This window comes from Monodelphis domestica, chromosome 3, assembly GCF_027887165.1.
Source record: "Monodelphis domestica isolate mMonDom1 chromosome 3, mMonDom1.pri, whole genome shotgun sequence".
Lineage (NCBI taxonomy): Eukaryota > Metazoa > Chordata > Mammalia > Didelphimorphia > Didelphidae > Monodelphis > Monodelphis domestica.
Window position 1 is genome coordinate 90,595,303 of NC_077229.1, and position 25,992 is coordinate 90,621,294.

General features: G+C 37.4%; 1 protein-coding gene and 1 long non-coding RNA gene across 7 annotated transcripts in view; one reads left to right on the forward strand and one right to left on the reverse strand.

Moving 5' to 3' along the window:
- KDM4B (lysine demethylase 4B) overlaps positions 1–25,992 on the forward strand; it is a 308,063-nt gene that overhangs the window by 206,525 nt on the left and 75,546 nt on the right. The gene's annotated exons all lie outside the window — the stretch shown is intronic.
- LOC103100640 (uncharacterized) lies at positions 509–24,341 on the reverse strand. 2 transcript variants are annotated; one of them, XR_008917402.1, is made up of 5 exons: positions 24,155–24,341; positions 21,127–21,205; positions 4,741–4,830; positions 920–1,141; positions 509–722 (listed from the first exon to the last, which is right to left on the reverse strand). It is a non-coding gene; the product is annotated as an uncharacterized LOC103100640 (long non-coding RNA). The 2 variants fall into 2 exon arrangements; XR_001629293.2 differs by lacking the exon at positions 4,741–4,830.

Genomic DNA, 25,992 nt, shown 5'->3' on the forward strand with positions numbered 1-25,992 from the left:
AGAAGGCAGTGGTTCTAGAACATCTGATCTGTATTTGGTTCCTCTACCTGTTGGTTGCTTTTAGCTAAGGACAATCTTGGCTACTTCAGTTGTCTTCATTATTTGAGAAGATATTCTAGGGGACAAAGAGGTGGAAGAAAAACACTCTAAAGTTTTCATCCTTGCCACTTCTCCTGTTGTTAACTTTTAAGCCCTTTTGCTATTGTCTGACATTTAGAATATGAGGATTACCAAATCATACAATCTCTTGTTTGGAAGAAACCTTACCATCCATCAAGTCCAAATCATACCTGAATAATCTTAACCTCTAGAGTAAGACTCCATTTTTAGCTGTACAACCATCCTTTTAATAATGCATTTGAGAATTCAAGAACTGACGTCAAGCCCCCTCTAATCTTGCAGCACTCGTTCCATTCTCCAGAGGTCTAACAGTCACATGTGCCGGCTCATTAAGTGTTGTGGGAGAGCCAAGACAGGTTCTCACCCAAAGAATTACAACTCAGACCTGTTCATCTGAAGGCATTCAAGTTTAATATGAGAAGTGTAGACCAGGATGGTGGAATGACTCTTGTAGTGATGGAATGGCCGCAGCAGCTACTGCAGAGATTCATTTTGCTACATTTATTGAGAATCTGAGCGTTTAACTCCTTCCATCCATGGGAATTTGCCACCTTTCCTCAGATATTCCTCCACTGAGTGTTTTTGAGGGCATTCTATGCTAGCTAAAAACCCAGAAAATGGGCAATGAAGAGGCATGAACGTTTATATAATGGGAGTCCATTCCTCTTATATTGGGAGTCTTGGATTACTGCCCCCCCCCCCCAAACCCTGCTCCATCCATGGGGGAGCCAGTACCTCTTCCGGGGGGAGAACCTGATCTACTCGAAACTTATGGGGGCTTTGGGGAAGGGGGACTTACCTATCCAGGAAGGGTCCCGGTTCCAGCGCCAGAAATGCCACAGGCAAGGTCCAGCCTCACTTCCGACTCCAGGAGTTCCCAACAGGTGGTGAACTGTCAGTCAAGCTGTATATTTTCGGCTATGGGCATGCTTTGTACCTGATAGCCGCTCCGCCATCCCCAAGCCTGGTGTTTTATACCCATTTTTTGGGCACACAGATGCATTTCCTAACATACATGTGTCTAAATAGAGATAATTAGAAAAGTGATACATTACCTCTTAACAAATCTCTTGATTAACATTCTATATTCTTGCATTGTGATTACAGATTCTTGACAGAATAAAGGTTTCACCTAAGATAAATGATTTCGTCACAGGTGACTTAATTTTCTCATCACCCTGTGAGGAGCTTGAGCTTACAAACAATCAAGGAAATTTACTTATTACTTTTAATAAAAAGAAATAATCAGAAATTCTTAAAGACAATTCAATAATCATAACATTGAGGTTGAGAGGTACTGAGAACAATTCAGATTTAATATTAGACTAATCACTTTTCAGGGTTTACTAGGGAGTTTCTCAAGGGGAAGAATCAAGTCACTGAGGCATCATGATACTTGGTGTACCTGCACATTTTGTATGGGCCTTTATGATTGATTTGTATGCTGGCTTCATGAGAATAAGTTTCTGTGAATGGGAAAGTTCTGGGCTTGGCTTGTAGCTATGGTGTTACTGGGAATTATAAACCTAAGTAAAAGTTAACACATGGTAGTCTTTTGGGATTGGGTTTGAGGGTCTGATCTTTTGCTGATGTTTTGGGGAAACAGAGTACAGGTATTTTTCTCTTGTATTATTCCTTCTTAGGTTAGAGGGAATAATAGCAGTCATGTCAATTCCATAGGTAAGGGATGTTAATGAGAGAGGTTATGCAAAGGGGATTGAATGGGCAGTCACATCTTGCCAAGGGCCACTCTATGACTCCTTAGCTACCACACGAGTCACTTTGTCAAGGCGTCATAGCCTGATGGCTCCCAGTAATGTTATTTAACATTTTTAATGATGACTTCTGATTTTGGCACAGAGAGCATTGTTATGTAAATATGAACAAAGCTGGCTAGTCAATACACTGGATAACTGAGATATTAAGTTAAATTTTTATGGAATAAATCAAAATCTTTTTCCTTGGTTCAAAATAGTAAACTTTGCTAATGCATAATGATGAGTTATAATTAAGCAATAGGATTCTCTATAAGAGATCAGGAAATGTTAATGGCTACAACAAATCAATCTGATAAGTAGCTAAAACAACTATGCTTTTTTTTTTTTATGTTTCAAAAAATAGCTTGACTTTACTAGGCCTCAGTTACCTCATTTGTAAAATGAATTGGACTGGATACTCTCTGTCCCTTATCTGGCTTGAGATGTATGAAAAGATAACTGGTAATACAATGCATTATGTGCCAAGTGCTGTATAATATTTAAGAGGATGAGAATATTTATTCATTTGAGATTCTTAAGGGCATCTTTGAAGAGGTGGAATTTGAGCTGAGTCTTAAAAAGGGCTGGGGTTTCTTAATTGGAGTGACTTGTATGAGCTTAGAACCCCAGAGGATGGAGAGAAGTGGGGCATGTTGACTGAAGCTAAGATTTCCTACAGGTGACTGTTATTGTGGCAATGATCCTGGACTGATTCCTTCTCCAGCTTGTTTTACAGTGAGGATCTAAGACAAAAACAAGGTTAAGTGGCTCACCCAAGGATATATAGCTAGTAAATGTCTGGGGATGGATTTGAACTCAGGAAAATGAGTCTTCCTGATTCAAAGCCTAGTGCTTTATCTATTGCACCACCTAGCTGCCCTGCAGGTGACTACTAGAGGATAAAGTTGAGCTGGAAGAATTGTGAGAACAGTCATCGAATAATTATTGACCTAGTCATCCATACTTAGGTCTTCTTTCTGTGTGGTTATGGAAAATACTGATCATTTCTCATGTGTTCTTTGCTGGAATATGGAGGAAAGAAGAACTTTGTCAACTCTGAGGATACAATAATCATTACCCTTCTCTGAACACCAGGGATGGAACTAAATGATAGTCAAGACCTTATCTAGCACTAGCATTCTAAGAATCTAATTTGGTTATCTTTCTATTAGATGACTGTAAGGGGTAAATTTAGGGTTTTTTTTAACTGAATATAAATTTAATTGGTCACCAGCGATTAATTCAAATCCTAATAAAAATACTCAAGTCAGTTTGGGAATTTTATGGTGGAGGGAAGGAATTAAGAAGAGAGAGAGAGCTAGGGGTATAAGATTTCTCTGACCTAGCCTGAGCCAAGGGAAGTTCAGAGAACCTCAGACTCGAGGCCTCCTCCAAGATTTAATTTAGCTCAGTTTCCAGCCATGAGGCCTCCTCCAAGATGAGGGGCCTCCTTGGAGGATAGCGTTTAGGAAAGGTAAAGGGAAAAAAAGGAATTAGCCTAAACTCCTAGAGAGCTCAGGGAAGATGCCTCACCTGACCCACACCAAGACATAAAAACGCTACCATGAGCCACATCTCTGCCGCAAAAGAGAGACCGGCAAGTAGAAGTGACACGGATATATAGACTTTTTTTTACATCACTTCCTGCATCTCACTTGTACCAATAGTAGCTTAAGCTTGACTTCAGATAGCCCAGGGGGTCTGTCAGTTATTTCTGATTTGTCATTTGCTAGCACATGTCTAACATGTCTAGCACATGTCTGTCATAGGCCATCCTTCTCAACACTTAATCCTTAAGTAGGGTTGTATACATTACTGATGGCTAGACTAAGCAGGGTGGAGTAAATCTAAAATTCACAATCCTCCCTGATGATGATTGGGGGACTAGTCTCCCCAAATGATCACTAAACATAATCATCTTGCACTTCTAAATTCTTCTGACTGCAGGTGCACACAAAATGTCACCTTCTAAGAGGAAACTACAATAGTTAGATAGAAGAAGGGAATAGAAGAGAGAGAGACAACAACCAATGTTTGCTGGGTGCATTGATAAAATCCAATTAGGGGGCATTCCCCTTTTGGCATAAGAGTATACATTCAAATAAATGTTCAACCACACCCAAAGTTCATTCTGGATCTTCTTGATATAGTGTAGGTTTTCTGGCATCTTTCTGCATGAACAAAAAATTCAAATCTTGGAATCTTATTAAAATACAATCCCCCCCTGAAGTGGGTGTTAAGAAACACCCAGTTCCACTCAGGCTGCATGGTTGAGTTATGGGGGTATATGAGTCAGTTATCAAAAGAAGAGAAAAAAAAGCCCAAAACATAAAGGAAAAAAATGAAAGAAAGTTAAACTTTTGGGAGAAAGAAAAAAAAATATTCAAAATCAGAATCAAAATATCAGAATCTATGTATATAAAATTTTGAGTAAAAAAATAATAAATTCGTAATAGGCCCTTGTATTAGGGTCCAATAAATTTCTAACGGGCCCTTGTATTAGGGTCCAATTTAAAGTAATTTCTATCTCACAACTGTGTAGGACAGAATGCAGTAATATTTCACAGACTACAGGAAGTTGCCATACTATAAGAGAGAAAAAGTACTAGATTTTTATTTTGATAGGGAAGTGCCATTCCCTGGTCTGATTTTTTTGTCATTCTCAGGGATATGGGAGCCAGGATGATAGCCAAACTTTGATACTTGTCTGTGAGTATTTCAGAAAAGAGTGGGGATACAAGGAAGTCCTATGACTTAACATATGTCAAGCATCACAACCTTGAGTCTCACACTAGGTTCAAGTCCCTTTGTAATGGCTTAGAAGTGCATCAATCCTACCTGGATTGGTTTCTTTCTTTTTTACCTGTGTGCTCTTTTTGGCACTATTCAGGTTAAGTCTGTGCTTCTATGGCACTGTATAGATGAAGTCTGAACTCCTTTTTGATCCCATTTCCTAGAATCAGACACAGACATTAATCACAGTTCCATAGCATTTAGCTTTTGGGTATGCATTAATATTATAGCAAGTATATATGTGTGTGTGTGTGTGTGTGTGTGTGTGTGTGTGTGTGTATATATATAAAACTTATATTACTGTTGAATAAAAAATTAATATTAACTGTATGTACTTTAAGTACAAGAAATAAAAAAAGGAAAAATAATCAAATATTCTAATCAAAAGAAAAGAAAAGCAATAATAAAAATAAAGAAAAAAGTTTTCAGGGATTCAATGTGTTCCCCCCCCCCCCAAAAAAAAAACAGTATTCATTTGTCTATGGATTATCTCTAATGTATGTGATAGGATTCAGTCAATCAGTCTCAATAGAAGATGCTCTCTTTTACATGTGAGCAATGAATCCAGGAGTCCTTCTCTCCAATCTTTATAGATGTTGGAGTAATTAACAGTATTTGGAATAAACCTTCCCAGGAAGGCTGAGTTGCTCCAGTACACTGGAAGTTCTTTATATACACACCTTGCCTCCTGGGTTCAGGTCATAAAGTGAAAAGTCTAGTGGTCTGGCTTGTACTGCAGCTCCGAATTCATGGAGTTCTCGCAGTTTGTGCTGTAATTCTTGTATATAGGAAGCAATAGTAGTATCTCCCCCTAATAGTGATGTATATGAAGGGGAGAAAGGCTTAGCCTATATAGGTGGATGTCCAAAAAGCATCTCAAATGGTGAGATGTGTATGTCTCCTCTGGGCCTGCTTCTAAGATAAAATAGGGCTAAAGGGAGAATTTCAGGGCATTTTAAATGTATCTCAGTGCATAATTTGCCAGTCATATAGATAGTTATATGTTATATAGTCTTTAGCTACATACTGTAGAAGTTTACTAATTTATTGGCTGCTATGTTGATTCTTCATTGCACCTCTTCGTCCATTTTCAATTCTGCTTTGAATTGCTTTTATTTCTCATCCCCATTTTCTTCTGACTCTTACTTGATTTTTTAATTCCTTTTTTACCTCTTTCAAATCCTGAGATCAATTCCCTTTTTTTTTTTTAAGTTTTGCATGTGGCTGCTTTGACAGTGAGAGGAGTCTATTCCTTGCTCTTTGTCTCCACAGTAATTTTCTGTGGTTAGTTTTATTTTTTATTTTTTAACGTTTGTTCATTTTCTTAGCTTTTTTCTTGATTTTTATTTTCATCTTAAAGTTGGGGTCTATTCTTATGATAAAGCAAAGACCCTCTTTCCTTGTTGCTACTCTTGGCTCTAGTTCTGGTTTTCTGCAATTTTCAGTTCTTCCAAGGTGGTGTGATGGCCTATGGGCTGGGAGCTCTGAAAGCTACCTCCCACTGTTGATTCAGTGTCCTCTAGGGACTGTAAATGGCTTGCAGATCTCAGAACACTCAGCTACCTTGTGCTGGGGCTCAGGGCCTCACCTCAGGTTTGGGCAGGAGCTTTGGGCCTTGCTCTGGGCTTACACAGGCCCAGGTTCACCATGGAATGCTTTATCCTGGGGTTTAGGACTTCATTGCAGGCTTGGGCAGGGACTCTGGACATCCCTTTGGCCTTGCCCCAGTTAGTTAGCCTTATCTAAGCCTCAGCTTGGGTTGGGGCTCTGGGGCTCACTGCAGTCTTGCACTGGGAACTTCAAAGAGTAGGCATGGGGTGCACTGCTCTTGGTTTACTCAGGGTCTTGGTTTCTCAGTTGGATTGGGTCTAGGTTCAGAATCTGAAGCTATGGGTGTGTGGGGATTGCTGATGCCATATGCAGGTACTCTTCCGTGAGGTCTTGCTGTGTGGGGGCTGTGCTCCAGACCCTCTCTAACTACCTTCCTAGTTGTTTTCTGCAAGAAAATTGATTCCCTCTGTTTCTTGTTGGTTCTGTCATTCCAGTATTCATTTTGAAGTGTTATTTTAAGGTTTTTTGGAAAGGATTCTCTCTGGTCTGCCATCTTGACTCCATCTCTCTTGAGTTGATTTTATTTGGTTTCATGATCTCAAGTTAGTTCTCTTCTGGGTAGAGAATACAGCTAGAATCTCTGGCTGAAAATTAAGTGACACAAGCAAACAGCTTTCGTTCATTTGCAGAGCTTGAAGGTTTGCTTATTTAAAATGTCTTCTAAGATTAAGAGATATTTCCAATACCAATGTTTGGTAACATGAAAGCTCTGGCTGGGTTTCTGTCTGCCTACTGTCCTGGTGGTCTCTGCCTGGCAAATGCTTGTTCCCATTATCCAGGAGCAGTCTTTCTCCTCACTCAAAAGAATAATTTTGAGAGTATTTTTGCTGAGCAGAGTTGATGTTGGAATGGGGACAATGTCTTCAGTTATTTCCCTGTGTGTATGCTCTTCCCACAGATGGCCTTGTCTGTTGGTATTCCCCTACATCTATATTGTCTACAGCCAGTTCCCAAAGATCCTTTCAGCATGCATATGGGCAGCTGGGTGGTGATGGTGGAGTGGAATTGAAAGGGACTTTTTCTAATAATGCAGCTTGGCTTGCATTGAACTTAATTACTGTAAAATGGGAATCAAATTGGTTTTGCTGTTCTAAGAACTATTTGTTCCTTCTGTTCGGTAATGATTTCACTTGCTCTAGATGATTAGCCAGAGGCCCAGAGGGAGGTGACAGAAGGTAGGTGGGAGAAAGGGAGGAGCAGGGGAGGATGGAACCTCTTGGAAAAGAAAACTGCTTCTCTAACTTATTTGAATCTTTAGATACCTAACTTTTCATGGTCTCCCCTTATTTCTTTGCCTCATTACTCCTCTGATTTATGGTGTTAGATGTTTGTAGTAAATTGCTATATAAAGTATATGCTTACTGTGGTTTTTTCAGATTTTTTCTGTAATTTACTAGTCCCTCTGCCTATGTATAGCAACAAGAATAATAAATAGCTAACATGTATTTTGCATTATAAGGTTTGCAAAATGTTTTGCAAATATCTTTTTTGCAAACCTGGGAATTAGGTGCGATTATAATCTCCAATTTACATATGAGGGAACTGGGATTGAGAGAGGTTAAGTGACTTGCCTAGGGTCACACAATAAGTTAGTGTCTGGGGTAGGATTTGAACTCAGTTCTTCTTGACTCCAGGTTTAGCACTCTCTGCTTCACTGCCACCTAAGAATAGATTGGAAGTTGGAATCTTCTTAAGAGGGAAGGTTGTTAAGGTCTTTTCCTGTCCATTGTCATTTACTTTGTTTCAGGATCTGATAACTGTATTCTGATGTCTCTATTTCTTTCAACCATGTAGGATCCTTCGAGGATTAAGGAAACAGGATTAAAGATTGGCATAGGACATAGAGTGCTAGATTTAATGTTAGGAAGACCTATATCCTAGCTATGACAAGTCACAGCTAAGACTCCAGCTATGTGACTATAGGAAAATCATTTAAAGTTTTTGAGCCTCTGGTTCCTCATTTGTAAAATGAGGACAACAGTGAAGCCTATCTTAGAGGGTTATAAGATTATGTACATAAAACCCTTACAAACGTTAAAATACTTTATAAATATGAGCTATTTTTATTCCCTTTTCCATTGAACAGTACTGAAGTTCACATTGAAGAAACATTCAAATTGATTCTTTGTTTGGTTTTAGGTAATATAGCATTTAAAAAAAACTTAAGTCTTTCATCTCAAGGTCTAGGCTACATAAAGTACAATCAGATTGACATTGTTGCTACTTATAATTATTAATTTATTCACAGTTTTCTGTTGAATCTTGACTGTGACTCGTAATGTTTCTGGAATGTGGCTTTAAAAAAAAGTTGTAAAATGCATTTTAACCAATATTTATTGTGCAACTGCTACATGCCAGAAACTTATTTATGTACTCAAAAATCCCTGCCTTCCCAGAGCCAATAGTGTAGAAGAGGAGAATAAACTATATATACAAGTGCATTATAATTCAAAATAGTTTGAAAAAAGTTAAGAAAGTATGAAAAAAGCACTATGAAAGTTCATTTCTGGCTGTGGTGCAAAAATCATGGCTGGCTGGCTATGTGGAAGATTTTATTTCTGAGGTAAATTTTAAAGGATTGAGAAGACTTTAAGTGATATGGGTAGAGGACATTCTAAGTGTTGAAAATGACAGGAGCAAAGACAGTAAGGCAAAACAAAAAAGCAGAAATTGAACATTTGAGAAATAGTTGGGCTTGGCTAATTGGAATCAGAGCAATTTCAAGAGGAATAATGTAAGATGATTCTAATGATTGCCTTAATTTCCTCTTCCTTAGAGAGGTGAGGTCTCCCTTTTCATCTTGGATACTTTAAATTTGGTTTTCTTCTTTCCTTTTTTAAATTTCCTTTTCCTTAATTTTTAAATTAAAATTTAATTAAAATTTTTAATTTAATTTAAATTTAACTTTTAATTCCTTTTTTTAAAAATAGATTGACCAGTACTTTGTCTATTTTATTTGTTTTTTCAAAGTACCAGCTTCTAGTCTTATTTATTAAATCAATAGTTCTTTGACTTTCAATTTTATTAATTTCTCCTTTGATTTTTTAGGATCTCTAATTTAGTCTTCATCTGAGGATTTTTAATTTGTTCACTTTCTAGTTTTTTAATTTGCATGCCCAATTCATTGACCTCTGTCCTCCCTAATTTGTAAATATATGAACCCAAGTATTGCTGGGTATTGCTTTGGCTCCATCCCATTGATTTTGAAAGGATGTCTCATCATTGTCATTTTCTTCAATGAAATTATTGTTTCTATGATTTGTTCTTTAACCAGTTTTTGAGAATCGTGTTGTTTATTTTCCAGTTAATTTTTGATTTGCCTCACCATGTACCCTTACTAATTATTATTTCCATTGCGTTGTGGTCTGAGAAGGTTGCATTTATTATTTCTATTCTTTTTTACTTCTTTGCAATGTTTTTATGCCTTAGTACATGGTCAATCTTTGTGAATGTACCATGTGCTGCTGAAAAGAAGGTGTATTCCTTTTTGTCCCTATTTTTCTCCACGTATCTACTAACTCTAATTTTTCTAAGATTTCATTCACTTCTCTTACCTCTTTCTTTATTTTTTGGTTTGATTTATCTAGTTCTGATAGAGGAAGGTTCAGTTCCCCCACTAGTATAGATTTTCTGTCTATTTCATCCATGAGCTCCACTAGTTTCTCCCTTAGAAATTTGGGTGCTATGTGTAAGATGATTCTAGTAAGAAAGTTTGGAGCCAGGTTGTATAGAACCTTAAATTCAAGACCATTTCCATTGATGAATGACCTTATTTAATGAAATTTCATTACAATATCACAGAATTATAGTATTGGAAAGGCCCTTAGAGAATATGGACAACCCAGTCTGAACTATAATAGGAATTCATTCTACAGCATCCTCAACAAATTATCTATTCTTTTAAATACTTCTTTTGAAGGGGAATTGACTAATACTTGAGTATCCATTTTGCATAGTTCTGATTTTTGCTAATTTTTCCTTATGCCACAATGAAATCTGACATTAAATAACACATCTATTTCTGCTTTCTGAAGTTAAACAGAACATATCTTTCATGTGGTAACCTTTCAAATACAAACTACTGGTCATGTCCAGGCTAAACAGACTTGAGTTCTTATAATAAATGGATACTGGGGTTGCCTATTGATTCTCTACTGGATGGCTAATGGATCAAGATTTTGCCTACCATCCTCCCTCAAATGCCAACCATTCCCCCCACACACACACACTCTCCCTCCTGCTTCCCTTCCCCTCCCCCCTTTTAGTCAGCCACCTTCTATGTAACTCAAGGTGAACTGTGAGATTTCGAGAAGATATTCTTTCTCTCATTCTCAAGTAAGGAGGTTTATTGGGGAAGAAAGGACAAGGATAGAGGATAAGTTAAGAGGGATAGGGTTTTCCCTAATCTATACAAGAAGTTAGGAGGGTATTGGGGAAAATGGCAGTTCTGTCACAACTGTGACACAGGGACAGTCAGAGAGTTTGGAGGACAAATATTTTTCTTCTTTCTTCTTTTACCCAGCCAGATATCTCAGCCTGATTAATTCAAGTCCAAGGACACAATTAGCTCTTCAGTTTCAGTCACCATCCTCAGCCACACAAAAACTTCTTCCCTCCCCTCTCGGAAGCCAAGAGAGCCCAGTTCAGATCAGCTGTGGGGTTAGCTTCCAACTGTCTTTTCTTGAGAACATTCCAAATGGAATGTTACCTTTTGATTGACAGCTCTTCTGTCCTCAGCTTTGTGTTGCATGCTTGCCTTGCAAATTCTTTTACACATTCCTCCCTTTTTTGTCTTAAAGAAAATGCCCCTTGCATTTTTTCTTTTTTCTTTTTTCTTTTTTTATTTTTTCCCTTGCATTTTTTAATGATACTTACCTCTTAATTATATATCTAGCTATCTATTCTTAACTCTGTATTATCTTAAATATACCTTTACCTTCCCAAAATAACAGAAATCCTAACTTATCTTAGCTATTCTTGTCTACCTAGATCTATGCTAAGAATGGGTATAGGAAAATGGTTTAGGTAATAGATTTACATGAACATGGTTTTTACATAATAACATCATGTAACAATTTCCAAGCTATTCAAACAATTTCCATAACATTCTGAACAAGCAACTGTCTTATCTCCTATTGTCTATAAATTCAACTAAGAAAATTTTCTATCACTAACAAATGCTAACCTACAGTTATGATGCAATCTAACTCCTATACTTCAGTAATTCTATAATTGTCTCTACTTTCCTAAGACGAACAAATTCACTAAGCTGTCACCAATGTTAGTAATTAGAGTATTAACAAACTATTCTAATATAGTTAGTTTATTAGTAAATTAGTATCCACATGTGTACATAAGTTTTATTATTACAGATTTATATATGTACATCCATTCTAAATTTCTGTGCTAACTCATGCAGATAAAAAAATATTTTAGACTTTGAATTTTCCACAGAAATTTATATCAGTGTATCTCTTGCTATGCAGCTATGCCGTACGTTGCATATTAACCCATTCTATGAAATATCTTCCTTTTCTATGTAGGATGTGCATGTATATATGTGAATGTTAACATGTATGATACATTCTTACATGTCCTCATGATCAAAAGTTCCAAAATTTCAAAGTTCTTCCATGTCCTTTTATGTTGATTGTATAACTCTGTCTTCATCTCTAGTCCTTCGTCTGGTTAGCATGCCAGTCGTCTTCTTCCAGTCTTGATTGAAGACTTGTGCTCTTCCATTCCAGATCAAAGTCCGGAACAAACTTCAAGAATCTTCAAGCCATGTCCGTAGGCAATTTTTAAGGGGTTGCACACCTCATTTAAAAAATTTCTTCAAGCACTATTTACCTAAGTATAACTTGGTTGGCCTGATAGAACTGTATGAACACAGCAAGTTACTTGTTTGATAATCTGTCAGAACAAAATAAACAAGTCCAAGACTTAAGAGACAAATTAGAAATGACAAAAAAATCTAAAGGAAAAGGAGATAGAAGAAATCAAGAAACTAAACACGGTTAGGACTTTCTCAAAATATAGTTACACAAGACCTAGTTACAAAGCAAAGCCAGTGCAGAGAGAAACTAGGGAATGTTTCTTTTGCCACAAGAAAGGTCACTTGATTAAAAATTATTGTTTTTTTTTTGAAGAAACATGAAATTAATAACAAGAACACACAAGTTACACGAACTAGATTCAAAAAGTCCAATTGTTGTTCTCATTGCATGTTAAAATCTTCAAAGCAAGCAAATGATTTGCATGAGATGCAAAAAGCCATAAACTCTGGAGCCAAACCTAAGTACTCAGATATGGTTAGGAAAGAATTATGAAGCCAGGCCTTTAAAGTATGTCATGTGACACTTAGAGATAGAAGAAATGGTGAGAATGGTGCTGCAGTTAAAAATAGTATAAAAAAAGTTGGAAAATGGTGAAAATTCAGTGCAGGAAAGTGAATCTGTGAGTGATAGCTATTGCAATAAATCAAGAGAAAGACAGAGACTACTAATAGAGACATATAGAAATTAAGAAAATTTCTAAAATAGCAACTGAGATAAGAGACTTTGAAAAGAGCTGCACAGTAACCACATAGGAAAAAAGTTTAAATGAAATCAAATCTTTATTAGAGAACTTTTGTACTCTAAGTGTAGAGTGAGCAATGGGATTGAATTGTGTAAAAGAGAACGAAAGAAAAAGTCACAAGAACTCAAGGAGGAACTTGTGACAGATACATAATTTCAATTCCCTAAATGTTACCATTGCTAAAGAAGAAAATACTTTGAACCCATTCACAGAGTTGCAGGAATTCCCACCAAATTTAGTTAATTCTGTAAATAGCTGAAAAAACATTTAATTTGAATCCAGAAGTTGACACCTTCCATCCAGCAATTAGTGATGTAGATAAGACAGAACTAACTGAAAATGGAGCTGAAATTACTTTTGAAAACAATAATCCTATTCAAAGTAATGGAGGTGATATAACAGTTAAATTTGAATATGGGGATGGAATGGGAGTCTTACTAACTGCCAAGGATTCAAAAGACAGTCTTGAAGCCAACATTCTAAGTGGCAGAGGGGAATCTGGCCAAAAACAACAGCTACGATTTAGATTTATGTTCCAATGTAGTAGAGAATACAACCTCAAATGTAGACTTCATAGGAAATGAATTAAATCTAAAAGAATTAACTGATCAAAAAATACAACTGGCAGAGGGTAGCAAAGGAATGAACAATGACTCAGTAGTTATTATAAACACCTTAGCTACTACTGTCGGACAGGATGAAGGCACACATGGTGTAGGGGAACATGCAGATGTACTAAACTTATTCCCAGAAAATAACAACATAGAGGGAAAGAGTTCTAGCTCTACACAGTCAAAAGAGAGTGAAGATAAACATAAACCTCAGACTTGTGATAGAGTAGGATCTATGAATGATAACAATATAGGATGTCTGCAAGAAGAAGCTAATCCTATACCATCAAGTTTTACCAATTCAAAATGAAATTCTAAAGCTTAGTAATGACAATCAGAAACTGATTTGGGAAAGACAAAAGCTTAGATCAAAACATAAAGCCAGAGTTATTAGCAAAGTCTGACATGAGTTTACATGACACTGAGCAAAATCCAAAGAACATAGTGATTGGATTTAGTGAATCAGATTTGGATACTGAATCAGAAGGAATACCAGAAGGTGTAATAATAGTGGATAAAGATGATTTAGAATAAATGCCTTATCAATTTTATAAGCTTCATGAAGAGGTAGATGAAGAAGGGGATGTGTGGGACACAAGTGAGAAGACTGAATACGTGAAACCAGTGCAATCAAAATCTCACCAAGACTGTGATGATGAGATATTCTTTGGGCACAGAACAAGTTGCATACCATTAGAAGAACTTTATGCAAGATTAGGGGTTGATAATGAAGATGACTTCATAGAGAAGTTGAATTTATTATATTACATTTATTACATTCTTCAACTTCAATGTATTGCATAATTTCCAGTCCTCTCACCATTCTGGTTGTCTTCATTTTGAAGACCCAAAATATGGTACCCAAACTGGAGACAGTATTGCATTTTACATCTAGGTTACAGTGGTGTCACCTTTCTTTGTTTTGATTACTGTCTTTATTAATACAGCCTCATATTTAAGTATCATCTTTAATTGCCGTGTCACACCCTCTGCCCCAAGGTGCTCTATATTCCAGCCAAACTCACTGCTTCACAAAACATATTTTTGCCAATTAAAGGTATTAAACTGAATTTTAGAAGTTGGTGATAAAACCGTTACATTGTATTGACATTCTTGTTTCCAGCCACTTCCATCTCCCCTTCACAAGTAAGGGAGAATAGTTCAAATGTTTAGGGAATAGAAAATCAGTATAATTCTTATTTTTAAAAAAAATTTATCCTTTGGGGTTCCCCTGATACATCCCTGCCGGTGCCTGGCAACTAGTTTTGTCTCTGGAGGAAATCTTCACAAACTATTACAGATGTTGTTTATAGGTGTCTTTATTCCTTCACAATAAATGTGCTGGAGGGAAAACAAATCTCATGTCCTATTCATCCATCTAAGACATTCAGGTCTTTTCCTTCTTGCTTTTCTCTGTACATCTTTGATATGGATATACTTGGTTAGACAGGTTTGTATGACTGGGTTGAGCACAAGGCAGGTGATTTTTATGTTATTCTAGTGACACTGAGTGCATTTGAACAAAATTGGAGTCATTTTTTATGGTTCCTTGAAAGCACTGAATGTTTAACACCTGTTACTGCTGAACTACAGAGGATCCTTTTTTTCCCTCTCATGGCAATCTTGCCTACCTCTCTTAGAGTTACCATTTGACGAGCATGATTCCTTCTCACTTCCTACCCTCACAGAATTCTTTAGGAACTCAGAAATACAACATTTGTCATCTTTTCCATCATCTCATCATGGGCATGTGATTTGTAAAATGTGTCATTATGCTTAGGATAAAGAAATGGGTGCTTCTCTTGCCTACTGCTTCCTATCTACTGACAGCACTGGAAAGGGATATTTGGTGGGGGTGGGGGGAAGGGGAGTGTGCTTTCCTCCTTTCTCTGATCCTGTACTTCCTAAATATCTTTCCATTTTATAATGGCCATTTCTTTAGTTTTCCTGGTTCTTGAGTTCTCTGCTCCTGGTTCAAAGAAAAGGAGCACTTTAGAAATACAGCCTGCTTCCTGCACCACTCAGTCAGTGCCATTATCTCTTCATGCCATACCATTCTGTGGAACTTCTTTGGGCTCCATTTTGTATAATCATTAATTCTTTGATAGTTTTGTTGTTTGTTTTCTTTCACTTGGATTCCTCAATGATAGTTGCCAGCCTCTTCAGAAGACACTGCTAGGTGATTCCTGTGGACAAATGGCTCCACAAGAACTGCAGATTCTTTCTATGATCACAAACCTGCCAATTTCTCTTTGGAATATCTCTGTCCCTATTTCAGGAGTAAAGATAGGCTTATTTTTTTTTTTTATGTGAAGTAGGATGTCTACAGTATACTAAATGGGGGGAGCAAATACATGTTATTGTTTAGCCTTAGCCAACCTTAGCCTCCTAGCTCCTAAACTTGTCTCACTGTGATTTTCGGTTTGAAATCATCAATTATAGAACAGGAATGATCAAAAATCATTTTTTTAACACTTGTAACAAAGGGATTGGAGATCTTCACTGTGATTCTGGATTTTGAATTTATTAATTTTCTCCCTCTACCTAGCCCCTTTCCAACTTTCAGAGTGCTATTTCTATTAAAAAACAAACAAACAAAAAAACCAACCAAGGCTCCCCATCTTGCCTAGTGCTGGGGCCATGCACAGACATGGTCCTACCCTGATAAGCTTGAGAACCTTGACCTATTTGTTTCTGATTTCAAAAAGCCTGAGCCTCCTCAAGCACTTCTCCCTTCCCTATCACTCCCACTTCACTTCTCTCCCTCCCTCTTCCCCATTTCTGGGGTTTACTGTATTAATGTTCAGGACTAATGAAGTCAGCCTCACAGTGGAGTCCACAGGTGTACTCCACCACACCTGATCCAGAGTGATATTACTAAAACTCAAATATGACCATATCAACTGTAACTTTTGGTAAGGTATTCTTCTACTTTGGGTCTCTGTTTCCTTATTCTACATCTAAAGTTTAGGGATTATACTTAATGATCCGTAGTGACCTTTCCAGCTCTAAGATATTGTCATATGCCTCATTTTCAAATAATTAGAGCCTACAACTGACCCAAGATCCAGTAGGTCCTAATAATTCTCCTGGGAGCTGAGAGTGCTGAGTGGACTTAAAGATTTGTAAGGGGCCTTTATGTACCTTGTGCTGCTTGAGCTTTATGACATCTCTATGTAGTAGATCTTTATAGGCATTATCATGCCATGAGAGAACTGAGGCTCAAAGAAGCTCCACCTTGCTCACACTAATGGCTAGGAAGTATTAGAAGTTGGGTAGGAATCCATGGTCTTCATTCTACTGGCTATGCTACATTGGTCAGTACTAAGGCAAGAATTTGGACGTTAGACCTCAGATTCTAAAAGAGTACTTTTCTCACTAACCTCTGTATTCCATGGTTGCTTTTTATCCACCTAACTCTATTGTGAGACAGTGGTACAAGGATTTTCTCCATTTTAAAAGGGGTACCTGAAGGTTAGAGAATGTTACTTGTCCAAAAGGTCACAGAGGTCTTTAGTGCTATGACCGACCAGGACTGAGGTATCCTTAACCCCATTGTTTTCTGCTATATTGTGTGATTTGAAAATGGAAACTGAACCCTTAAGTTCTTCCAGTTCAGAGCTGGCCAATGTGAGGAGAGACGCCTTAAGAAATATCCAGTTGCGTCAGTGTCTTATACCTCGAGTCCTAGTTTTCTTTTTACAAATATCTGAAACTGACAATGGTGCATATCCAACTCTGGATTATGACCTTCCCTATTGAAAGTCAACCCCCACCTCCATTCACAGCCAATTTACCATCCATAAGCTGCATGGAGCGGTGTGGAAGCAGCTGAAATGTGGCTAGATAGTAGGCCCTGCAGCCAAGGACTAGAGGGAGCCTTTGGAAATCTTTGCCTAATTGTTTTGTTTATGAAATGCTGTCGTGTTTCCAGTGGATTTCCTAATGAACTGGTTTGTTATTAAGTCTTGCTGCATTGCTGATAATTACACCAGAAACAGGGGGCCAAGACTCATCTTCCTTCACACAAGTTATGAACCACCAGCTAGTAAACACTTAGTGTACATTTTTGGAATTTTTCCCTAATTCTTTGGGCATTTAACTCTTCCTGGGCCCCAAGATTCTGAGAAAATATTTTTCCCAGCCTACAAATGGATTGAGTCAAAAGTTCACTTGTAATGAAGTTCTTTGGATTTGGAATTTACTTTCATGAGCAGAATTATGAATGTTTCTTGCAAACAATGTGAAAAATGATGGTTAGACTCTAGATTAGCAGATAAATGACCATTTTAACCCATAACACAACTAACAGCTAATTCTCTGCAATGAAAAATAGTAGAAATCTGTTGGTGGAGTTGTAAATTGGTTTAGATATTATGGAAAGCAATTTGGAATTATTTAATAAAGTGACTAACGTATTCCTTTGACCTTGTAAACTCACTGCTGTGCAGATACCCTAAAGAAGTCAATGATAAAACAAAAGGCCTTCTGTGCTTCCAGGGGATAGCTAGGTAGCTCAGTAGATAGAGCCCTCCGCTTTGGAGTTAGGAAGACCTAAGTTCAAATCCTGCCTCAGACACATACTAGCTCCGTGGCCTGGGCAAGTCACTTAAACTATATTTGCCTTAAACCACTGGAAAAGGAAATAGCAAACCACTTTAGAATCTTTTCCAAGAAAATGGACAGTATTGTCCGTGGAGGTACAAAGAGACTGACACAACCAAACACCACCACCTCAAACTTCCAAGTATTTACAACAGCATTTTTTGTAGTAGCAAAGAACTAGAAACATAGATGCCCTTCAACTAGGGAATGGATAAACAAGTTTTGATATCTAAATGAAATGGAATATTACTGTGCTAGAATAAATGATAAACATGATGAAAACATGGAAAGGCTTATGAATTTATGCTATATCTGATGACTACAATCAGTTGTTCGAAACAGAACATTTATGAAGCACTTCCTAGTACGAGACAGTGTACTCATTGCTGGAGATGCAAGTAGAATAAATGAAATAATCTCTCCTTGCAGGGAGCAAACAGACTAGGAGGTGGTATGAGTGAGCAGCATCTTAAAGAAAGAGAGAGCTGAGAGGCAGAGGTGAAAAGGGAGTACAGTCCTTGCGTAGAGACTTGGCCAATGCACAGACATGGAAATACCACAACATAAATGTCAGCCTTTTTTTTTTTGATGCATTGGTTAATATTTTTAATATTTTTTCTTTGTTTAAAAAGATCACTGACTGGTATAGAAAGAAGAGAGGAATATATTGGGAAATATAGATTATGTAAAACCAAAAGGTTAACAGAATTTTTTTAAATTTAACTAATAGAAACTAATACTCTTACTGAACTCGCACTTTAAAATATTGTCAGGATTGTAGCCTTCTGAAACCTTTAGATATAGTGTTGCTTTACCTAGAAGTGCATAAAAAGGTAATATATAGTATCCTTCCTGCTGCCAATCCATTTGGATAAGGAACTAGGAGTGGATGAAGCATTAAAAATAATATTTGCTAAAAAGATGCTACTGGGGGGCAACTCAGAGGCTTAGTGGATAGAGAACCAGGTCTAGAGATGGGAGATTCCCATCTGGCTTCCTAGTTATGTGATATGTGACACTGGGCAAATCATTTAACCACAGTTGCCTAGCCCTTACTCCTCTCCTGCCTTAGAATTGATATTGATTCTAGGACAGAAGGCAAGGGTTTAAAAAAATGCTACTGCCATATTTCTCTCCTTCTAAAAATGACCAACAGACATCCCAGGTATCATAGATTTTTCTTATGGCTAGAAGTCCACCACTGCTGTTGAACTTAGCAGATACTTATAAAACCGTGCAGGGCATGATGTTCCAAACTGAAAAATGACTCCTTAAAAATAGTCTGTAGTCAGATGTTGAACAAGACCTTTTATAAACACTTAGCATGTGCCAGGCACTTTAGTAAGGCGAGGATTCAGAGAAAACCCAAAATAGCCTCTGCCCTCAATGACCATCTTCCATTATTATGAGGGAAGCAACACATAAAATATAGGTAGGTACATACAAGATATACAAAGTATATGGTGAAGTGATTTGTCAAGGACACTTAAGTAAATAGAAGAGCTGGAGTTTGAACCCCAATCTTTTGATGGCAAGTCTAGCATTTTTTACACTATACCAAATTCTTGCCTTCTTATTACCATTTGTTTTAGCTGTTTACAGTGAGTATTTTTCAAGATTAAGGCATCCTGATTTACCATCAGCAAGTCATATCTAGTCAGAACCAAAGACCAGAACCTTCTGATCTGAAGTAGAAGGGCCGGTGTTGAGAAGCCCTTCCTGTAGCTCTATATAAGCATTAAAAAAAAAAATAAACCCTTGAATAGGAGCCAAATACCAATGTAACAAATTTCAAGAGGCTGTCCAAATTATTCCAGTGCCTGGGGAATCGTTGAATGAGTGCACAAAATAAATTTGCAACTCCTCATAATAATTCAAAAGAAGCATTCTTCACTCAGATTAGCTGTGATCAACAGTGCCTTCCAATGAACTGACAAGACGACTAGTCATTTCTAAGCACATTGATAACAGAAGAGGTGATGCTGAATTATTGTGTTCATATCTCCTTTTTCCTGCTGGAATCAGCTACTTGCCCCTACATTCCCTTTTCTTTGTTCTCCTCCCAAAGCAGACAGTGTTTTGTGCTAGCCTTGTTTGCAAGGGCCAGAGATTTCCACGTGACTGCCCCTTCTTTTCCTTTTTTGCAGTGTTCAGGGTTACACAATGAAATGCTAGATGACTTTTTGTTAGAATGAGAGATGATGATGTAGAGAAAGCCTGGGAAAAAGCATTTGCTGGACTTAGAGTAGCAAATTGCATTGTATGGAGAGTCTACAAGCCCCACAGTGAGTCATTTGCTAGCACTAAAAAATACTTTTGGGTTTGGTGAATTTTTTGTTGCAACAGTTGTTATTGTGAGAATTTTTTCCTCTTTCTTGTTTCCCCTTTTCTTACTTCCTAGCCTGCTCATCTACCTCCTGTCCTTCATCTTAACTCCAGAATGTTACCCTTCATTGAAGGATTTGAGTAGTGATAATAGCTAACTTTCTTAGAGTGTAATTGGGGCTTGCAAAAGCACTTTAACATATATTTTCACTGGATTCTATGAAGTAGGTGCTATTGTTAGTTCTTTTGTCTGGATAAGGAAACCAAGGCCCAGGGAAGTTGTGACTTGTAAAGACCTCACATTATTAAGTGTCTAAGGCAAGATTAAAACTCAGGTCTTCATAATTCCAGCCCGACTGTAAGTGTCAATTTTAGGGTTGTGACTTAATCTAAATTTAATTGGTTGCCAGGGAAAATCCCAAATAAAATACCCAAGTCAGTTTGGAAATTTTATGGTGGTTTAATTAATATAGAGGGAAGGAATTAAGAAGAGAGGGGGAAAGGGTAGGGTATAGGATTTCTCTGGCCTAGCCTGTGCTAGGGGAAGTTTCAAAGACCTCCACCATGAGGTCTTTCTCAGAAGAATAGGGACTTCCTAAGAAGATAGTGTTTTGGAAGGTAAAGGAGAAAGGAATCAGCCTAAACTCTGAGGAGAGCTAAGAGAAGACGCCTCACCTGAACTAGGTTAACTAAGCTTCCCCCAGTATTGTATCAAGGATGCTTACCATCTAACCCGGACAATGGCTGCCACCACGCCAAGATGCTCAGCACTCTGCCGCCAGCCACCTCTCCGCGCAAAAAGAGCTGAGAAAGGAAGTGATACAAAATATATAGACCATTTTTACATCACTTTCCTGTATCTTACATGTACCAGTGGTAGCTTAAGCTTGACTTAGGACAGCCCAGGGGTCTGTCAGTTGTTTCTGATTTGTCATTTGCTAGCACATATCTGTCATAGGCCATCCTTCTCAATACTTAATCCTTAAGTAGGGGTGTAGACATTCCTGTTTTATTAGACTAAGCAGGGTGGAGTAAATCCAAAATTCACACAATGTTCTATCTGTTCTGTCATCTAAGCATACTGAAGGTGTACTTTATGCTATGGATTATATAAATGCTAGATGAGCGAAAAATGGTCTTTCTACCTTTTGGTGAATGCAAACTGAGATGTCTCTTCTTACTTTTTCAAGAAACCATAGCCATTTATGATTTGCCTGCTTTTTTTTTTTCAGTTTTTGCAACCACAATAGCAGTTTAGAAAACAATCACAGATAACCTGAAAGACTCTTTAGGAGTGGAAGTAGAACGAGAAAGAGTTGTATTTAAACTTTCTGTATTGGGGACAAATTTACAAAAATAAAGATTGAAAAATCTTGATGATACTAAATGGTACTTTGTACTTTTCAAAGTAAATTCATCAAAGCACAAATCTCTTACATAAAGATGCCTCAACCAACACCTTTTTTTTTTTAGTATTCATCTGCTGTAACCAAAATCCATAGTAATGTTATGAAAACTCTTCTAATATTCAGCCATTCCCAGAGATACAAATTTGGATGGTCAATAACATATTCACATTTTGAGCGTAGGCAACATGATTTCCCCTCAGGGTCAGTGCAATCACAGTCCCATTTACAATATTGCTCTTTTGGAACTAACTGCCCCCTTCACAACAATGTTTTTGCTTGATACCACACTTTCATTAATATCAGATGGGAGATGTCAGCATACTGAGTATATAGGCTTTTGATTTTCCTCAAGGATTAGCCTGGATAGTACTGTGCACAGAGTATGCCTTTAGTAAATGTTTTGATGTTACTTTTAGAGCTTTTAAAATCCATGCTTATCTCTAGTCTCTACTAAATTTTATGTTCTAGTTAGCCACATAGTACTTATTTCTGTGCATTACTCAGGAAATATCTATCAAAAAAACTGCAGTGGAGTTCCCATAGTCAGAAACTGGTTTTACTAAAATTTCATTGAATCACATATAATAATTTTCCCTTTAGGTGGGTGGCTGCCTTTTCTTTCCCTCACTTAATATTTTTTATATAAAATTCTAATCTTGGTTCAGAATACTTTAAAAGATAGACTGATTAAAAACAAATGACATTCAAATTAGAAACTTCTATTTCAAAACAAAACTCACTTATGTTTTAAAGCTTAATGTATTTTAAAGTGCTTTGAAATCCTTGGCATTTGCTGTAGGTTCATTTGTGGTCTGAGGAAATACTAGGACAGCCTTTATTCATTCATTCAGCAAACATTTATTAGGTACTGGTTGCAAAGGTGTGTACAGGGCATTGTAGAAGACAGAAAATTTAGAGAAGCCATGAGTATTGGGTTCCTGGAGCTTCTTCATTGACTTCCATAGAGAATGCAATTAATACTAATTGACCTTTACCAAAATTGGAATTCCCCCCCCCAAGGGAAAAAAAGAGTTGTTAGTAATAGTATACCTTAATGCAAATTACTCTTATTTAACCAGTTGGCAAATAGAGTCCAGCATAGGTAAATTTTTATTAAAATGCTCAGAGAAGACAGTAGGAAGAAAGAGCCAGAGCTCAGGGTCCATTGCCTTTGTCTAATTAATCTTACCCTCTTCCAGAAGCTCTAACTGCTTCTTTTACTAAAGTGGTTTCTCTTTCAGATCCCCTTTCTGTAGTCCTTGCCCTGTAGCACTATAGCTGTTTTTATTCAGGATAGAGCTTGAGTTTAGGGTGGGATCTCTTGCCTTCTTCACTTCACTTCACAGAGGTGGAGTTCCTATATTATACAGATCTACTAAGGCATTTAGTTAACTTTTGAAATGTGGTTTTTACTAGACATGATAATTTTGAAGTTGTTAATTTGTCTGAAGTTTATATTCTTTCATCCTGACTCAACTTCCCCACCCACCCCTTCAAATTAGTCTTGGCATTTTTATATCTGGGGCTGCATGTGACCTTGTCCATGACCCTAGTTTCAGACATTATTGTCAGTGAAGACTGCTTTAATAGCTGAGACCTTCCTCTATCATTTGTGCTTTGCTTTGGGAAGATAATGTGCTATAGTGGAAGAATTTCTGTACCTGGTTAAGCAGACCTGGGTTCTAATCTTAGAACTGCACTATTGATGTGTTGTATGACTGTAGGCACATCATGTCAGTGGGCCTTCATTTTGTTGTCTGTAAAATAAAGAGGTGGGACTAGATCTCTTTGGAGGCCCTTTCAGCGTTGACATTTTATGTTAAATCAATACAGTATCAATCTTGCCCTTTTTTTGGGCTTGTTTGTATTATACCAAATATTAATGCAACTGATTTTCTTTCCTCTGTTCATTTTTAGTTTCTCAAGTTCAGATGATTGTGATACTGCATTAATGAGACTAGGGTAATTGACTCAGTTCCTGAGTAGAATTAGAATCTTAATTGCTGTGACACAGACTTGGAAACAGGTTTACTAGCCATTCCACAAATAAATGCACATATTTGGTTGTAAGAGGGTTTTGGCTAGAATACAGAGAACAAGCTGTCTAGTGATTGGGGAGATATCTAGATCTTGGCATGGAAGAGGTTGAGTCCAAAGTCTCACCTTCCTTAAGCCATCAGGATTCAAACTCATCATAGACCCCATGCTGACCCAGAGCTGTCTAGCCCAACCAGGAAATAAGTACACATTTGAAGTGTGGGATAGCTTCTGAATGTGTCTCACTGGCTATCTTGTGATTTAGGCTAAGGAACTGGCATAAAATGTGAGTTCATTTTGAACTTACCCAAACTCTCCCTGACCTCTTTGAGCCCCAGTTTCTTCCATCTGTAAAATGAAAAGAATATTACTTGCATTCTTTCCTTATGGGATCATTGAGATGAAAGCCTTTTATAAAAATCTATTACACTATAGAAATACGAACTAATTATGTAAGAAAGGAGGAGACATAGTGTGTGTGGGTAGCAAGATTCTGAGACCCTGGAGACTGGTGCTAGCAGCTGGAAAACACTGAAATGGAACTCTATTATGATGTATGCTCCGTGTTATATTATGTCATGTTGAGCCATGTTTGTTATTCCTGTTGTGGGCAGTCCTGAGCCTTCCAATACTGATCTGAACTAGACAATGATCTCCAAAGGGGTCCTGGCCAACTGAGCTATTGAACTGACCAATTAAAAGGAATCCTCTACTGCAGCCATTCTTCTGGATTGGGTTGGGTTGGGTTGGGTTGGGGTGGGGGGAGTATGGTAAGGGGGAAATAGCATTACTGCATTTTAAATCAGAAGACCCGATCCTGGTATGTTTACTACCCTGGAGATCTTTTGCAGTATTTTTAATCCTCTAGATTTTTCAGCTGTTGGATTAAATAGTATCTAATGGTATCTTCCAGTTTGAAATTCTGTTTCTTTTAGCAGCTTCTTACTGTGAACATTCTAAATGCCACTGACTTTAGCAGGTTTGAGTGAAATCCTATTAAGGGCCTGGAGGTTTGGCAAAAGGAAAGCCACAATGAAAGTGCTAAAAGGATACCTGAGTTTTGGTATGCCCTTATTTTATGTTTTACTGCCTTTTGTTAAAATTAACCATTGTATATGTTTTCAGTTATCTTACATGGCATTATCATGGTTTATAAAAAAAATAGAGAGACAGAGATCATAACAGATAAATTCAGAGACCTCATGACATTCATCTTTGTATCTCATGTAGCTAAGGAAAGGCTCCCAGGATCATAGGTTCTATTGCTCCAAGCAACCACAAAAGTCATTTAATTTCCAGAAGAGAAAACTAAGACTGAAGAGTTTACTTAACTTCAGAGAATTCGTGTTCAGGGTCACACATGGTAAAGTTGGCAGTCAGGATTTGAACTATAGAGTTTTTGGCTCCAAATCTAGCAATCTTCTCATTATGCCATAGCATCTGGAAAAAAATTATTCCATTCCTTATTGATAAAGGTGCCTTTTTCACAAGAATTAGAGTTGTAGCATATAAATACCATTTGAGCATTCTTAAGAGTTGCTATCCAAAGGTCTCTTCTGTGAATTTAACATTAACAGAACTTCCCAAGAATGCCAAGCTTGAATAGAGCGGAGAGCCCAGATTTGGAGGACCTGTACTGTGATCCTGGCTGGAACATTTTATTACCAGTGACCCCTAGACAAGTCTTTTTCCATATTCAGCTTTATGGTTAATTGAAAGATATTACATGAATTTCTTAACTCACAGGAAAGTTCTTAGTAAACTACAAAGTTCTTTAGAAATATAATTACTAAGGTTCACCTTTTATATTATTACCAAAGGGGACAGACCTATTATGTCAGGTGTCCTCTCATGCTTCCACGAATGAGTTAAAAGTGAGCAGGATTCAACAGAAGAAGCTATCTGACAATGGAACTTCCTTAAGCTTCTGATCTCTTGAAGCATTCACCAAGAAGCCACTGATAAGATGTCCCTACAAGGGATTCCTGAATACTAGATACTTTCCAGCCCTGAATAGCATGTTCTATTTGAATCGTTCATTTCGGAATATTGATTGCATGCCTCACCGCGCCCCCACCCCCTATCTCTGGAACATTGAATGTTGACTAATACATTAAGTTGTTTGGGGAGCCTGGATTTAATGTT